This window comes from Pelodiscus sinensis, chromosome 1, assembly GCF_049634645.1.
Source record: "Pelodiscus sinensis isolate JC-2024 chromosome 1, ASM4963464v1, whole genome shotgun sequence".
Lineage (NCBI taxonomy): Eukaryota > Metazoa > Chordata > Testudines > Trionychidae > Pelodiscus > Pelodiscus sinensis.
Genome location: NC_134711.1, coordinates 106014625 through 106032584, shown reverse-complemented (window position 1 = coordinate 106032584; position 17960 = coordinate 106014625). Strand labels below are relative to the sequence as shown.

General features: G+C 44.8%; 1 protein-coding gene across 1 annotated transcript in view; it reads left to right on the top strand.

The window, feature by feature from the left end:
- The first annotated feature begins 8527 nt into the window (after positions 1–8527).
- The window catches only part of RESF1 (retroelement silencing factor 1), a 38633-nt gene continuing 29200 nt past the window's right edge, over positions 8528–17960 (top strand). Inside the window, exon 1 of the mRNA XM_075940457.1 lies at positions 8528–8712. The gene's annotated coding sequence lies outside the window, so the exon portion shown is untranslated. The remainder of the gene's footprint in view (positions 8713–17960) is intronic.

The following is a 17960-nucleotide window of genomic DNA, read 5'->3' as shown; positions in this document are numbered from 1 at the left end:
TTCTGTACTTAATAGCCTTTGGTGAGGGACCTTGTCAGAGGCTTTCTGGAAATCTAAGTACACTGTATCCATTGGATCCCCCTTGTCCACATGTTTGTTGACTCCCTCAGAGAATTCCAGCAGATTAGTAGGGCATGATTTTCCTTTACAGAAACCACGTTGACTTTCCCTCCAACAAATTATATTCATCCATGTGTCTGACAATTTTTTTTCTTTACTATAGTTTCAACTAATTTGCCTGGCACTGACTTTAGACTTACTGGTCTGTAATTGCCAGGATCACCTCTAGAGCCCTTTTTAAATATTGGCATCTCATTAGCTATCTTCCAGTCATTATGTATCTTCCATTCATATTCTGTGATTCTTGGTGTTCCAGTAATTTGAAGTCTTCTGTGATTCTTTCCCAGTGAATTGTAGGAGAATTGTTCTTCTGGGCACCGTGAAGGTATTGTGGGAAAGTATTGGAGCACTAAGTGGGGGAGGGGTAGCTAAGTGGTTTGAGCATTGGCCTGCTAAACCTAGAGTTGTGAGTTCAATCCTTGAGGGGGCTATTTAGGGATTTGGAACAAATCTGTCAAGGAGGGTACCTGGCCCTGCTGTGAGGGCAGGGGACTGGACTTGATGACTTCTTAAGGTCCCTTCTAGTTCTAGGAGATAGGCAATGTCCATTAATTCCTAAAAGACTAACAGTACTCAGGTAGTTTAGCTTGTCCCCAGGGTTGCCAATGGGGGAAAAGGGAGTAATTTTCCCAGAACTTGGCAATTAAAAAAGGTCTGGGGTTCCTGGGCTTAGAGCCACAGGCCCTTTAAATTGCTACTAGAGCATCTGGTGGTGTGGGCTGGGCAGTGCTGAAGGGTTGGGTGCAGGAGGCTAGCCTCCAACGAAGCCCCTTTTGCAGAGGTATGGGCCTCACCCAGATTGCTAGCACCTGGCAATTCTGTTGGCAGCTTGGCCTGTCTCATGGAAAAGTGGGTATGTTATCAGTCCAAATTTAAGCAGTTCTTGGGCGTTAGCTTCTTCCCAAGAACAGGACAGCTAGCCTAGGGAAAAATACCCCACTCTTGAGGGGAAAATGTTTGTGCATGCATGGGAACCAGGTTAGGGAACCCTAATAAGAACCTAGGGTTAACTCTGTGGTGAAGATAATAAAAATTCTTACAGGGATTGCTTACATTAGGAAATCAAGCATGTAGGCAGGATTGGGGATTTGGATGGTAAAACCTCACTTTGAAGTATGCAAAGAGTTTGATTTGGGGAGAAGAAGGAAATGGCTGTTAGCCAGGATGGATAGGAATGGTGTCCCTAGCCTCTGTTTGTCTGGGAATGGGTGATAGGAGAAGGATCGCATGAGGATTACCTGTTGTGTTCCCTCCCTCTGAGGCATTGGCCACTGTTGGCAAACAGGATACTGGGCTAGATGGACCTTTGGCCTGACCCAGCATAGCTGTTCTTATGTTCTAAAGGAGAATATAAACCATTATTTTAATTAAAAGTGCTTTAACTACAGTAAAGCTTCAAGAGATATGGACACCCCAGGAATGGAAGTTATTCATAACTCTGAACTGTTCCATATCTCTGAAATATTCCATAACGCTGAACAAGACAGCACAGATTTCAGCCACAGTGAGGGTGGAGGATGTTGGGGTTGCAGCTGTAGGGTAGGGTGGGATAGAGCAACAAGGCTTCTGACTTCTAAGGTACCAGGAGTCTGGGTCGGGGCCTCATGGCTTCTGCACTGCAGGAATACCAGTGCTCAGGGCTTTTGACCTGGAGGAACACTCGAGCTGGGGGCTTCAGCCCCCCAGTTCTGCTACCAGTTTCAGCCAGGAAGGGGGATATGCCAGAGCTGAATTCTTTAGCTACCAGGGCAGCATTGGGGCTAAAACCAGCCCCAAGCCCTAGCACTTCCCATGGGGCTGAAGCTTGGATCCTAAGCACACCTTCCATCTCCCTGGGGGGCTGAAATTGGGCGCAGAAATGCAGGGCTGCAGCACCAAGTCCCAGAGCTCCCCTGGGGTCTAAAGCTCTGAACCCAAGTGCTCCTGAGGATCAGAAGCCCCAAAGACTCTCAACCTCTCTATAGCTAAAGCCCTGGTCTCAAGGTCCCTTCTGGACCTTAGAATGTTTATAGTATGTTGGAGGTCAGACACAGAAAGAAAGAAAAAGGATGAAACTCCCTGCAGCAGAGTATTCATTTATTTGTTGATTCCTTTGTCTCTGCTGTTGCCTGATTGCTTTCTTCAGGTTCCACACTGGGTCCAATTGGCTTCTCAGTAACTCTGGTGTCTGTATCTTTAAGCTTCAGAAGGGTAGCCAAGTTAGCCTGTGGCTACATCTATACAGCAAGGTTTTTGCGCAAAAACCTGTGGAGTGTCCACACCTCAAATGCCCTTTTACACAAGGAAATCAAGAGTAAAATGGAAAAACAGAGGGCTTTTTCTGCCATAGGTAAACCTTTTACAAGCCATAACTCCCTTTTGTGCAAGAGTTATTGCACAAAAACTCAAGTGTGGATGCTCCAGTGGGGTTTCTTGTCCTATGGCAAAAAGCACAGGTGCTCTGATGGCCATTCTGTGAATGGCCATCAAAGCTTTCTTACGCAAGAGCATCCATGCAGTGTGGGTGCTCTCTTGCACAAAAGTGAATCGCTTTCACAGTGTGCTTTTGTGCAAGAAGGTTTTGCGCAAAAACTCCTGCGCAAGAAGCATGTAGTGTAGACGTAGCCTGTATGATACTATCTACATGTTTTGTTAGTCTTTAAGGTGTTACTAGTCTATTTGTTGTTTTTTAAGTGTGTCTTGTATCTTTGAGATTCTTCTACTAGCTCAAAGATAGTTTGTGCTACATAAACCAGTTTTTGCAGGCAATGAAGATAACATTTTGTGGTATTGGATGGGATTGGGTAGAGTGCACACAGTTGTTCCCACTATTGTCTTGGTAGAGACAAGTCTGTAAAAGGCTGAAGTCTGCAAATTGTTCTCTTTGAAATGCAATTAGTCCTGCAAAGGAAACGACAGAGATTAATTGTATTCAATGTTAACTGCATTTGTTTGGGAGTTTGTTACACATCAGGTACTGAATACTCGATAATTAATTACCCTGTTTCTACCCTTCTTAAGTGGCAGACTCAAATGCTATGTCTAGATTTTCTTTCTTAGTAAAATTCAGCCTTTTGTGTCCCTTCAAATCAGGTTTCCATTTTTATCTCTTTTTGATAATCTAATACAATTAATTAATTGTAACAAAGCAATCACTCGAATACCTAGGTGTGGTATATACAATGAAATGAGAATCACAGTCATTCTGCTCTAAAAGCAATAACATTCTTTCCTTTCATTGTTATCCCAAATGATCGTAGTGCCTAATATCTGCCTGCAGAGTATGATTGGACCTATATAGCTCAGGTAGAGAGAAGATCTCAACAGAGATATATCTAGTGCTGAATCTTTTCAAACAACAGATCAGAAGAAAGTGGGTTTTTACCATGAAAGCCTATGCCCAAATCAATCTGTTAGTCTTTAAGGTACCACCGGACTCCTTGTTGTTTTTGCAGATACAGACTAACATGGCAACCCCTCTGAGACTTGCCTTTTAAAACTGGTGAAACTGGGACTCATCCTGACTTCTGATGGAAGAAAGTCAGGATGGTTTTGCAGACCACTTAGAGAAACACTGGGTTAGGGTCTTTGGTAGATGTGTTCAGTACCTGAGAGTTTTTCCCCTACTTTCTTATCAGGAAATATACTTTTGTAAAAAATCAAAGCCAAGGCATTGTCAGTAAGCAATTAGGTCTGGCCACTCTATAGGCTATTTCTGATCATAGTAAAATTGATCATTTTCTTCACTTTGTAAAGTTTTTATTTGTGTGTGAATGGTTATGCATGTGTGTTGGCTTGTCAACTATGAAGACTACACTTCTCAGTCCAGAAAACAGATACAGCACATGCAGCATCCATGTAAACTTCCCCATAGGTTCCGGTTGTAGCAACCACCTGAACTGAGAGAGGACAGTGAATTCTCCATGCACATTCAATTCTTGCTTTATTGGCTCAAGCTACAAAGACCAACAAAATTCAAATTATGCTTTGTTGTGACATAGACCTGGAGTGAGACCACTAAAACTCATTGCACGCAGTCTACTAAACATGAAATGGTAACAGCTTTCTCTAACTAACCCAGTATCATGGTATATGTGAACGTAAATCTAGAAATAAAAGGCTTTGAGTCAGTGCTCCCTTTAATTGATAAATAGGACTAGAGACAATTGTTTCCTTCATTCTTCAATCTTATATGTGTTTTATATGAGTTTTCTCTTGGATTGTAATTGGTTTCTTTTTTTAATCTCTCTATGTTTATAATTTTGTTTTCTGCTACACTTCCTTTGATTGATCCTTGAGATCTTGATCATCCTGAGCCTCTGAGTTAGCTATGTTTTATCTGTGTGTTAAGGGAATGTATTCTAGCCTTGGTTTCAGATGTTCAAATGTGGTTTAAAGAGGATCAGTGCTAGCCAGAAACTTGGGTTCAAGTCCCTGCTCTATCACAGACTTCCTCTGTAACCTGTGACGTAGTGGGGGTGCTGTCTGCTCTGTAACTCGGGGTTCCCCTGCGCTGTGATGTGTGATTCCCACTGACTCACCCACATGTGTATTGGCTCAGACACCTAGTCCCGGCTTGAGCAGATAACAAGACTCTTTCCAGAGGGATAGACAAAGGAAGGGAGGTGGAGACAGTCACCTGGCTGGGGGGCAGGGCGTGGGAGCGAGGCAGTTTCTGGCTGGGAAACATGAATGAGGGAGACTATGCTGGGTGCTGAGAGTTGAGGGGGGGTGATGGTCCCGCTAATCCAGTGGGTCTGAGGCATCCTGGCCCTGACTCCTGTAACCACATTACATCTATGCTGTGCTGTATGCTGGAGGAGCAATAAACCCCTCTATTCTACTGGCTGGCGGAGTCTGTTCTTGCTGCTACGGGGCTGCAGGATCAGGGGACCCTGACATGCCGTCACAGTCGATGCTAGCCAGAAGCTTGGGTTCAAGTCCCTGCTCTACCACAGACTTCCTCTGTAACCTTGGGCAAATCACTGTTTTCCCTCTGTAAAAATAGTACTTACATACTACCCAGGGTATTCAAAGGATAAATACATTAAAAATTGTGATATATTCAGATACTACAGTGGTGGGGAGCAGAAAAATATCTTAAACAGATAAATTCAGCCTAGTCCATGCTAAATTGGTCAATCAATCCACGTTAAAACTGTTAATCTCTTTTAAAGGATTTAAAATCAGTTCAGCTAACTTTGAGTAAATGTCCAGTGAGGCAAAAATGTCCTGGTTATCTTCTGCTGATTTGCATTACAGTAGTTTGATGGCAGTGCCTTTCCCATGTGTATATTCAGTGATCACATGTATTGAGGAGGATGTGGAGATTTTAGTACTTTGTTTCCAGGAGATGCATGTGAAACAATGGCTTTGCTTAGTGGCCTTGTTACTCTGCTATTTTTTATCGTTAGGGAATTAAGTTATTCTGTGCTCTGTGATAATAAATGAAAGGACGTGTTCAACTAAATGGTCTCTGCTGAGGAAGTTTACATTCCAGCAAAAGAATCTTTGTTCACTCCCAGGATGTCATGGCCAGCATAATAGCTTTCACTGGCCCCTATAAAAATAAGAGACCAGTAAATTATCCAGATAACCTCTGCTTCAGATTTCTCTGTTAAATTCCTGGAGCTCATCTTCCTTCATCCTGAACATAAATAGCCATCAGAGCAAAGACAACTGTTTGCAACTTGTTTTTCTTTCTTTTAGCAGATGTTGCTTGGGGAAACAGAATACAAACTTAGTCATTTGTTGCAGAGTGGTAGCTGAGTTAGTCTATAGCTGAAAAAAAACCTTAAAAAACAACGAATAGTCTAGCAGCACCTTAAAAACTAACAAAACATGTAGATGGTATTGTGTGCTTTCAAAGTTGGTTGTATCCACGAAAGCTCATGATACCATCTACATGTTTTGTTAATCTTTAAGGTGCTGCTAGACTATTTGTTGTTTTAAAAGTTTTTTTAATAATTTGTTTTTTAAAACAGTTATTTTAACTGCTAATGTATATTAGCTTTGAACACACTTTTATAGGGCATGTCTTGACAAAGCAAAAGGAGTTTTTACAAGCTAGTTAACATGTTAAAATCCTAGCATAGATTTTTATCAACTCTTTAACCCTAATAAGGACCCAACCTCAGGTTCTAATCACCAACTCAAGTTTTAAAAATACTTATCTCGTCCACTGTAGGAATATAACATTTTAACAAACATTTTTTTCAAGAGGAGACAAGGCACTTGTGACTTCTCCATCTCTATCTGCTTTTAAAAGTTACCCTAAAAATGGAAGGTGGCAGGGAATGGACTTTCAGACATTTTTCTGGTTTATCATAGGAGGTGTTTTAAGAAGAAAGTTTTATTTATATTAAAAATATTCAGTTCCTGCCCATCCTATAGGATGACTGGACAATTAGCAAAATAAGGATATTATTAAAGGGACAAGAGTTTAGGGTTTTTGCTGTTGTGAAATAAATGCACCTGTGTGAGATGGAGGATATTATTGTGGGAAAACCTGGCTGAAGTGTGTGTGAGGTATTATATTAGCATCTGAATGCAACATATCTCCATATTTTTGGTTCAGTTCCTAACTCCCAAAGTCATAGGCCTAATCTAATTCATAACAGTAACATTGTTACAGCAGAATGCAGCTGATGTGGGAGGTTATGATTACAGGGGGAGAGATGGATCTATTCCATGAAAACCAGGAGAGCAATCTTGAATTGGATTTTGTGTTTAGTCTGTACAGAAAGTGGCACAGTGGGATGATGTGTTACTAGTAACCAATTTTGTTAGGCAGATGTCTCCTGGAGCTTCCTCAAGGCAGGATACTTGCTTCCTAAATAAAAAGACTTGAAATAGTCATAGCTAGATGTCACACTTGTGTGGATCATTGTGACCAAGTCTGCATTCATTCAGATTAGGTACAATCTTTTGGCCAGGTGCAGATGGCAGAGAGCATTTTTTTGCTGCTACAGTTACTTAGATATCCAAATGTAATGCAAAAGTATTTGTCCACAAAAGGAAATGTACTAGCATAATACTATATAGTTACCCTGTTTAGAGTGTGACTTAGATTTTTTGATGGGATGTCAAATAACCCAGGCTTAGTCAGCTTTATTAGGCAAAGAGAAAACACAATATGAAAACAATCTGTTACCTTCTTGAGAAAGGAGTTTGTAGCAGAATGCCTCACACTGAAGGTCTGCTTCAAAAGGGTGAAAAACTGTTTATACAGGAGGACACTTGTTTACCACTGATGGAACTCTCCATGCTTTACCCAAGATTTCCATGCCCGTTCTTATCTTGTTTTGAACATAATTTTTCAGAAGTCAGCAAACAAAGATATTCTACATTAACAGTAGCTTGGTACAGAAGGAGTGTTGGTTAGGCATCAACAAAATAATCCATTTTATGCTATCTTTTCCTGTCTGAAAAAACAATGTTGCAATGGCAATTTCCATATAAGAAATGGAGTTATAATAAAAGACTGCAAAATCAGTCCTCAGTAGCAGACATACAAAACATGTAGATTGCTTTATTTCTGTAACTAGAAGCATCAGTTTGTATAACTGATGTAATACAGTAGCTAGTGTGAAATACACGAAATAATGTTTTCTATTTGTGTTAAATTATATCACGTTGAAGCGTATTGAAGATTAATGTTTTCACTTGCAACATGCAAAAATAAATCAGTGTATATTTCTTGTATATCTGCTAGTGAGAACTGATTTTGCAGTCTTTTCTTAGAACTCCATTTCTTATATGGAAATTGCCGTGGGAACGTTGCTTTTTCAGAATTTTCCCCTTTCCTTTTTGCCTTAGCTCAAAGCACTGAGAGACTCTAGTTCCATATCGTCAACACCGGGGTGGCCCAGTATGTAGCCTAGATTGCTTCCACATGCTATTTGTTTGTGCAATCAGTAACGCGGTTTAGTTTCATTTGCCAACTGGTGAATTTGCAGCAAATCCGTAGTGTTTGCTGGGCTTACTCCTCGGGGGGAGGAGGTTAAAAAAATCCTCCCTTCCCCAATATTTTTTATTTCACATTTATGTTGTCAGCGACAAACTGCCCCGAGTGCAGCGGCGGGGGGAGGGGGGGGGGGTGCGTGCTCTTTGCGGAGCAATTTCCAATTCAGTCCAAAAGCCAATTCACTGCTCGCAGTAAAACAAACAAAAAACTTTAGTCCCGCAGCTCCTCGCTCCGCGCCGCGTGGCCAGACCACAGCCCCGCCCCTCCCTGCTGGTCTCGTGGGGCGAAGCCGCGCGCGGGGGCCTGGCGCTGGGCTCTGTTGCGGAGCGAGGAAGGAAGGGCGCGTGGTTGGAATCCGGCGGCCGCTAGGACCGCGCGGCACACCGCTTCCCTACCGCCGCCCGCTCCTCTGGGGGCAAGCGCGCCCGGGGGGCGGGGCCAGGCAGCCGGGGGGGGCGGGGCGGAGCGCGGCGCGGCGGGGCAGGGTGCGGGTCAGTCAGAGCGCGGCTCGGCAGCGCGAGGAGAGCAGCGGCTGCGCGGCTCGCGCGCTCTGTGGGGACCCGCAACGGATTCGCACCCCCCCCCCCCCACAACCGCTTCGCTGGGCTCGCCGGACTCCGCCCCGCCGGGCGCCGCTACATGCTCAGGTACCACCGCGCCGCACTGACGGGGCGTGTGGGGGAAACAACCCCCCCCCGCGTGGCCGTGTCACCGGGGGGGGGCATCAGTGGCGCGGCGGGTCTGCGGGTCATCACCCCGCGCCGTTGCCGGGGCCCCCCTGGTGGCGGGCGAGAGCGGCCCCCGCCTGGCTCCTGGCCTCCTGCCCGAGCCGGGCTTGCGCCCGAGCTGCTGCGGGCGCGGGGGCTTTGTCTCTGGGTCTCGAGAGGGAGCGGCGCCTGCCGGCTCGCCGCGCCTGGGGAAGGAGCCTGCGTCTCCTCCCTCCCGCCCCCGGCGTGTCCCCAGAATAGTCCCCGATCCCGCCCGGGTCGAGTGGCTGCTGCTCAAGTGGGCTCCTTGGGACCGCACAAAGGAGACAGATTCCCCAGCGGCGAGCCTCCGTGGTGCGCGCTGCTCCGCGGCACTTCATTACGGGTTGCAAGCGGGTGCGTGCCCAGGGAAGTGCAGTGATTAGTTGCATCTGTGTTTTATAATCAGGGCTCTGAGAGCACGTTGGGTGTTCTTGATGTTCAGAACCGTGTGCGCTGGAAAAACAGCCCCCCTCCGTGCCTCGCTGTGCGGATGGTGCTACTTGACACAGTGTACAGGGAATGGTTCAAACCCCCCTAGCTTTGTGTACCTCATTCCTGATGTCAGTAGCTCAGAGCGACATCTGCATTAACTGTACCGAGCACACAGTTCATCTTTGGTGTCGCGGAATAAGCACGAGAGGACGCGGAGAGGACGGACTGTGCCTTAACCAAGGAAATCTCAGAGTTTATATACCTTCGTAATTCCCCTGAGCACATAATGGAATTTAGCAGAAAACTAGGATCATCTGTACTTAAGTGGTTACATCTGTTAGTTCTTGAGACGTACATTTTTCTTTTTTGCAAGCCTTGCAGTTTCTTTGTCTCTAACTCAACTCACTCAGGAAACTTGCTTCTCATGTAGCACGCACCACATATAGGCCCAGTCCTCTGACCAAACTTTCTGGCCTTGTGTGGCCTGTTTCCACTTTGGGAAACAGCAGCACAATGTGCATCTTGCATCTAACCAGTTCTGCATATAAAAAGAACAGGTTAGGACAGTGGTCTCCAACTTTTTTACACCCAAGATCACCTTTTAAATGACAGAACAAGCCAAGCTCTACTGCCCTGTCCCTTCCTTGAAGCCCCTCCCTGTACTTGAAGCCCCACCCTCTCTATTCTCCTCTCCATCAGTTGCTATCCCCAACCCTTATATTGCTGCTTTTTCCCCCCAATTCTTCTGTAGGAAGAGGTTTTTCCAACATTTGGCCTGTCTAGACTGGACCAAATGTCAGAAAAACTCCTTCTTGTGGGAAGAGGAATATAGGGGTGACCGAAAGATCATGTTTGCTCTTCCACTAAAAGAAGCGGAAGAACAAACGCATCACTGAATGCAGAAGAGTTTTTCTGGGATATCTCCAGAATCCTGAAAAACTCCTGCAGTCTAACCATACCCTTGCTGGTTTGAGACAGGATGTGTAGGCTCTGGGGTGGGAATGTGGGATTTGGGTGTGGGAAGGGGTGAGAGGTGCAAGCTCTGGGAGGAGATCTGGATGCAGGAGGAGGTGGATAAGGGGACGCTGGCTCGGGGAGGGGGCTCCACATTGGGCAGTGTTGGGGTCAGATGTAGGGTTAGGGTACTAAGCAAGCCATAGACTTCCGGATGTGCGGGTTCAGGAATTTGGATTGGAGTATGTGAGGGGCTCAGGGCAGGGGGTTTCACTGTATGATAGGCTCAGATGTAAGGTCTTGGGGAAAGGGGAGTGCAGGAGTGTTATGATGCTGTGGCCAGATGGGGGCTTGGCCTCAATTGGGGGTTTGTTGGCTAGACTTCATTTTTAAATAAAATACTGTGTCAAACATAAAAAGTTTCTGCATCGTCTTTATTGCTGAGAGGGGCAGGGAGCCTGTTTTGAGTCAGGGGTCACTGACCCACAGAAAAGTTAGTTGGGGCCACACAAGTGAGATGCAAAAAAAAAAAAATCCTCCAACCCCCCCAAGCTTAGTTAATGTGGCCCCAACTGTATTGGTGGGAGCAGAGGACACAGTACTGGGGAAGGGTGCTAGTGGGTGCTTTGGCAGGGCACAGGGTGCTAGTGGGGACAGAGTTCTGCGTTTGGGGGCATGGGAGAGAGAACAGGGTGCTGGGAGGGGGAGAGGATAGGGTTCTGCAGCAGGGGACAGAGTGCCAGTGGGGACAGGTTTCTGCAGTTCCACAGCGTGGCCGGCACGCCACAGACCTGTGGGAGGGGAGCAGCCAGCGCACTTCTGTAAGCCCCGGAAGTGGCGCGAAGCTGCAGGACTTCCGTCCACTCCGCGGGAAGCCGGCACTACCTCCATTGTCGCAGTTTTGTTAATAGGACTGGGTCAAAACCACAAAGGGGGCAAGGATGCTAGCCTACAGCAAAAATATATGCAAGACATTCTATTATTTTTTTATGACAAGATCAGAGATCCCCAAAAATATATGCGAGGTGTCCTGTTGGCCGAGAGAGTCGAGCGGTGGACAACATCTGGTCATTTTTAGAATTTTCAGTGTCTTGCCCGTTTTTGGATTTGAGCGATATTCTCTCCAGTTGTGTGAGTGCACCCTCAAATCTCAAGGTGCGGAAATGTATGGTTTGATGTCATAAAAATACCAATAACACATTAAGAATGCTCTACCCATGTCGATGATTCTCCTATCTTCTTGCTTTTCATACTGTCCTTTACTGTACTAGTGCACTTATAGTCTCTGCTACCATGCTTTCTTATATCACTGAAACAGCCTCCCCCCCATCTGTGGAGTGAGGCTGTTTCCTTAATCTCCCGAGGGTCTTCCTGAGCAGTCCTGGCCAGGCTGGAGCAACGCCCATGCCGTGCAGTGGGCTGCTTGGGCCAGGCTACGCTGAGCCTTTCATGGACAAGTGGTTGCTCTGTCCCAGTCCACTGTGGCCCTCTGTGGGCAAGGCTACTCTGGCCAGGCTGGGCTCTGCTCCAGATTATCAGTAAGCATCATCCGCTGTAAGGGTGATGGTAATTGGTTTCCTATTTAGATCCCTATTATAGACTAGAAGTGCAGATTAAAAATCTTTTGAACAGAAAGAAAAACTGTGTACAAAAATGTTTTCATATTCAATTTTAACATACTTTGGCCATGTAAGAACTTCCGTTCCTGAGCACTTCATAGTTAAAGTCATCAGTTTTTTGCACTATATGCTGATCTCTATATATCCATCAATACCATGTTCCATTCAGGATTTGCTGATACGATTTAGGGATGTTAAATTTTGATTAATCGGCTAATTGACTAGTCTCAACTAAGTCAATAAGGGAGGGTTGGAGCGCTTGTTATCTCTCTGCTTCTCTCCCCTTGAAATGTACAGGAGCTGCCCGTGGCTCTTGTACACTTAAAAGGGAGAGACTCAGTGTGTTCCCTCTACCTCTTTGCCTTCAAAGTGCACATGAGCTGCCTAAAGCTCTTGTACATTTCAAGGCAGTGGGAAGCCCCTAGGTGCCTTTTCCTTTGAAATGTACAAGAGCTGCAGGCAGCTCTTGCGCCTTTAAAAGGGAGAGGAGCAGCAGTGGGACCAGCGTGAGCGGGACTGTTTCAGTCCTCGCTCGGATTGTTTCCTCAGTGCCCTCTGCCTTCTCTTTCCCAATGCTATCTCTTTCTGATAGAGGCACCAAGGGAAGGGGAAGCGACTAGTTGAGTTCCCACTCTAGTTGACTAGTCGCTTACAACCCTAATATGATTTAGGGATGTAATAATGTAGTCGATTAACTGATAAGCAAAAGTTTATTGGTTAATGCTATAGAGCACATGTATTTTCGTCCCCTCCCTGCTAGTATATTTTTTAGCAGACTGGCCAGCAGCGTGGCTTAGTCCTGGCTTGTGACAGGCCCAGGACCTACCCTGCTGCAGCTCTGCATTTAAAGAGTATTAGTAGCTGGCAGGCAGACAGCCCAGCTCTGTCCTGACTCATGCTGGGCGCTGCGGCTCTGCATTTAAAGTGTATTAGAAGCCAGGTGGGTAGCAAGCCTAGCCAGGTGGGTTCCAGCTTGTGCCAGGTCCAGGAGCTCAGACCCCTTAGCAGGGGCTGCTGCTACCGCACGGTGCTCTCTCTTTATCAGAGGCTGCAGCACTGGGCGACAGGCAGCTGGTCCACAAGGGGGCTGGTTTTTTAATTGGCTCCCCTCATGAACCAGCTCCCACCTGGCATCCTCAGTGCCCTCTGCCTTCTCTTTCCCCATGCTATCTCTTTCTGAAACAGAGGCAGCAGCATGGAGTGGCAGGGAGCTTCTTGGGAGTGAGGGCTGCTAGCCCTGCCGCCAGGCACTATAGAATAATGGATTAACTGCTAAGAATTCATGAGGTTACTTGACTATTCAATTAACGGATATTTAACATCCTTAATATGATTCAACCTATAACCTGAGTACACTTCTAAGGTTATGCTGTGAGGTTATAATATTCTGGCTTGGCTAGGAGTTATTGCCTATTGAGCTAACCTGCTTGCTTGGCTATAAATCTGTTTTCTTATGGATTTCTTATTTCCTTATGGTTTGAATGTATGTTTATTATAATAGGCTACAATAGGTTTATATTAAAGTAGTGTGGCTGTAATATAAGTTACCTATAGGCCTCATCCTGTATGTTAAGGCAGTTGGTTTACGTATGTGTGGGACCTTTCACCTAGATAGCATTCTCAATGTATGTATATTTGGGACTTTTTGCCCAGATAGATAGTGATAAGATAAAGCAACTTTTAATGACATAGAGGGCTTCCAAGAATACCCATGGACTTAAGAAGTATACCACAACTTGGAAAAACCTGAAATAACCAGTGAAGACCAGACCAAATAATTGGGTTGGACAAAAATAACAAAAGTGACACACAACTACAAAATGAGCCAAGGTAAAGAATTGCCATATATGATAAGTTGAGATCCAATGATATACTGATCTGTAGGAAAAAGTGTTAGAAGGGTAGCTATGTTAGTCTGTATCTGCAAAAACAATGAGGAGCCCTGTGGCACCTTAGAAGCCAACAGATGTATTATGGCATAAGCATTCGTGGCTAAAATTCGCTTCATCAGATGAATTGTAGTGGAAATTACATAGGTATATAATATGTTAATGAGGCTAATCAAGTCAGGGTGGAAGTGGCTCTTAGCATTTGGTGAGGCAATGTGAATATCAAAGAAAGGAAAATATACCTTTGTAGTGCATTAACTAGTTAGTCTCTAGGTGCCAAAGGACTCCTAATTGTTTCTATGGGAAAAAGACACTTCAGCACTAGAAAGGTGAAGAAATACAAATTAGGATAAAGGGAAACATCCCCTACTGAATATGTATCAAACATAACAAAATTAGCATAACACATTATAGAAGTGGCACCCCAGCAGAAGGGTAGTAGAAGGAGATGTAGATGTTGAGAGGTGCCAGAATGATGGCCAATGGTAATGATCCAGAAGGTGATGGTGATGAGGAAGACAATGGATAAAACTGCAGGTTGTTGAAGAAGGAATGGTGTGAATATATGGAAATATAGCTATACAGTCCCTATCTGTCTTGGTAAGTTGTGGTGTTTGGGACTGAGCTAAATGTTTTAAACTATATTTGTAAGTGTACAAGAGTTTCTGTAGTTTGTGTTGCAATTGGCACGTTAGGATTCTCAACAATATAATACTGGGTCTGATCTGGAACAAAAACCTGTCAGCCCTCAAAGAGGTAATTGAAAATGCCTAAGTAATCTATATAATCATGCACGAGTGGCACCGTTGAAATACCAAATCCGTCTGTAGTGCTAAAGAAGAAGAAAACTTTCATCATAAGGGAAATAAATCGTTAGCATCACAGGTATGAAAAGCTAGAATTCTCTGAACTGGACTGAGAACATAGTTTATGCTGTTTGCAATGCCAACGAATCCATTGTAAAATGAAAATACAAGAACAGCACTGAAATTTGCTCCATAAATTCTTTTCTATGCAAATTGAAAGGTTCTCTGTACAAATAAATGCGAAGGAAGTTTGGTCTGCGTCTCAGAAAGCCATTGGAATGCTGAAGATTATGAGTTTTGGGAACCATATTGTCCAGCCCTTTGAATCTGGATTTTTTGGGGCCCTTGAGCTAATATGCTTCCTGACTTTAGCCATGACAACAGGATAATTTAAAAAAAAATAACCTCACCATAGTAACTTATGACTATGCTTCGATTCTTTGTAGATGAGCCAGAGTCCCACCTTGTGTTTATAATGTTTGTATTTAAGGTAAACTTTATCTGTTTTTTATATTCTCAATAACTGAATTTAGTTTGACTGTGGCATGTTAGTGATGGATTGTATGTCCTCGTGCCTATTGACTATTAGGAGATGTGTCGAGATGGCCGGAAAGAGACTACTTGTGATGGATGAGAGCATAGCTGTTTTCTGTAGATGAAGTAATAATTTTATGGAGAGATGCTTTTAGTTTATCAGGAATGACTCTGATTGTTTGTCACAATATCTCTGATTGAACGATCCATTATTTTATTAAGAAAAATTGAATTGATGAATTGAATAAAAGTTTAAAGAAGAGCACTAATCATAGAATCATAGAACTGGAAGAGACCTCAGAAGGTCATCAAGTCCAGCCCCCTGCTCTAGGCAGGACCAATTCCAACTAAATCAACCCGGCCAGGGCTTTGTCAAGCAGAGACTTAAACACCTCTAAGGATGGAGACTCCACTACTTCCCTAGGTAACCCATTCCAGTGCTTCACCACCCTCCTAGTGAAATAGTTTTTCCTAATATCCAACCTGGACCTCTCCCACCACAACTTGAGACCATTGCTCCTTGTTCTGCCATCTGTCACTACTGAGAACAGCCTCTCTCCATCTTCTTTGGAACCTCCCTTCAGGAAGTTGAAGGCTGCTATCAAATCCCCCCTCACTCTTCGCTTCTGCAGACTTTACAGACCCAACTCCCTCAGCCTCTCCTCATAAGTCATGCTCCAGCCCCCTAATCATTTTGGTTGCCCTCTGCTGGACCCTCTCCAATGCGTCCACATCCTTTTTGTAGTGGGGGGCCCAGAACTGGACACAATACTCCAGATGCGGCCTCACCAAAGCTGAATAAAGGGGAATGATGACATCTCTGGATCTGCTGGCAATGCACCTCTTAATGCAACCTAATATGCCATTAGCCTTCTTGGCTACAAGGGCCCACTGTTGACTCATATCTAGCTTCTCATCCACTGTAACCCCCAGGTCCTTTTCTGCAGAACTACTACTTAACCGGTTGGTCCCCAGCTTGTAACTGTGCTTGGGATTCTTCCGTCCCAAGTGCAGGACTCTACACTTGTCCTTGTTGAACCTCATCAGATTTCTTGTGGCCCAATCCTCCAATTTGTCTAAGTCATTCTGTACCCTATCTCTGTCCTTAAGCGTATCTACCTCTCCCCCCAGCTTAGTGTCATCCGCAAACTTGCTGAGGGTGCAATCCATCCCCTCATCCAGATCATTAATAAAGATATTGAACAAAACCGGTCCTAGAACTGAACCTTGGGGCACTCCGCTAGAAACCGACCGCCATCCTGACATCGAGCCATTGATCACTACTCGCTAGGCCCGGCCTTCTAGCCATCTTTCTATCCATCTTACCGTCCATTTATCCAATCCACAATCCCTTAACTTGCTGGCAAGAATATTGTGGGAGGCCATATCAAAAGCCTTGCTAAAGTCAAGGTATATAACATCCACTGACTTCCCCATGTCCACCGAGCCAGTTACCTCATCATAGAAGCTAATCAGATTGGTCAGGCACGACTTGCCCTTTGTGAATCCATGCTGACTATTCCTAATCATTTTCTTCTCATCCAAGTGCCTCAATATGGATTCCTTAAGGATCCCTTCCATGATTTTTCCAGGAACCGAGGTAAGACTGACCGGCTTATAGTTCCCTGGATCATCCTTCTTCCCTTTTTTGAAGATGGGCACAACATTTGCCTTTTTCCAGTCATCTGGGATTTCTCCCGATCTCCACGACTTTTCAAAGATAATAGCCAAAGGCTCCACAATGACATTTGCCAACTCCCTCAGTACCCTCGAATGCACTAAGTCCGGACCCATGGATTTATGTACGTTTAGGTTTTCTAAATAGTTCCTAACCTGTTCTTTACCCACCACGGGCTGTCCATCTTCATCCCATCTTGCGTCACTTGGCGCAGAAGTCCAGGAGCCGACCTTGTCCGTGAATACAGAGGCAAAGAAAGCATTGAGTACTTCAGCTTTCCCCACATCATCTGTCACTAGGTTACCTCCTTCATCCATTAGGGGCCGCACACCCTCTCTGATCACCTTCTTATTAACATGCCTGTAGAAACCTTTCTTGTTATCCTTCACATCCTTAGCCAGTTGCAATTCCATTTGCGCTTTCGCCTTCCTGATAACCCCCCGGCATTCTCGAGCTATACCTTTAAACTCCTCCCTGGTCATTTGTCCAAGTTTCCACTCTTTGTAAGCTTCCTTTTTGTGCTTAAGTTCACCAAGGATTTTCCCTGTAAGCCAGTCCGGTCTCCTACCATGTTTGCCTCTCTTGCTACGCGTCGGGATGGCTTCTTTCTGTGCCTTAAATAAGGCTTCTTTAAAATACTGCCAGCTGTCCTAAGAATGATAAAAGGATTAGGAAGCATACCCGAGAGTGGTAGACTCAAAGAACTCTTTCAATCTTTCTAAGAACCTGGGACAGATGAATGTTTGATTTAGCCTAGTATCCTCTCTCTGTTTGTCAGTGACCAGTATCAGAACTTCAGGGAAAGTGTACAGAGCAGGTCAAGTGGAACAATCCTCTCCTATGGCAATCAGATTTAGTGCCATCCCAAGGTGAGGTTTTATCCCGGATCATCTTGGCTAATAAGAATGGCTCTCTTGTGTCAGACAGAAGGTCCATCTAGCCCAGAATCCTTTCTTCAAATAGTGGCTACTGCGAGGGACCCTATGGGGATTGAACAGAATAGGTGATCAAGTGATCCATGTTGCAGGGCTGAATGATGGATGAAACCGGGTGGAGTGGTAAAGAGCGATTTATTTGATTATAGCATCCAGACCGCTTGTTCCCCCTCTACCTCATGACCAACCAAGTGAGCCCTGAGTTATGGTTATGGCATCTTTTATTCCTACCCTTCTCTTGGTACCTGCCCTATCCCTTTCTTTCCGAATCATCCTTTTGTTTCCTAATATGGTGAGGA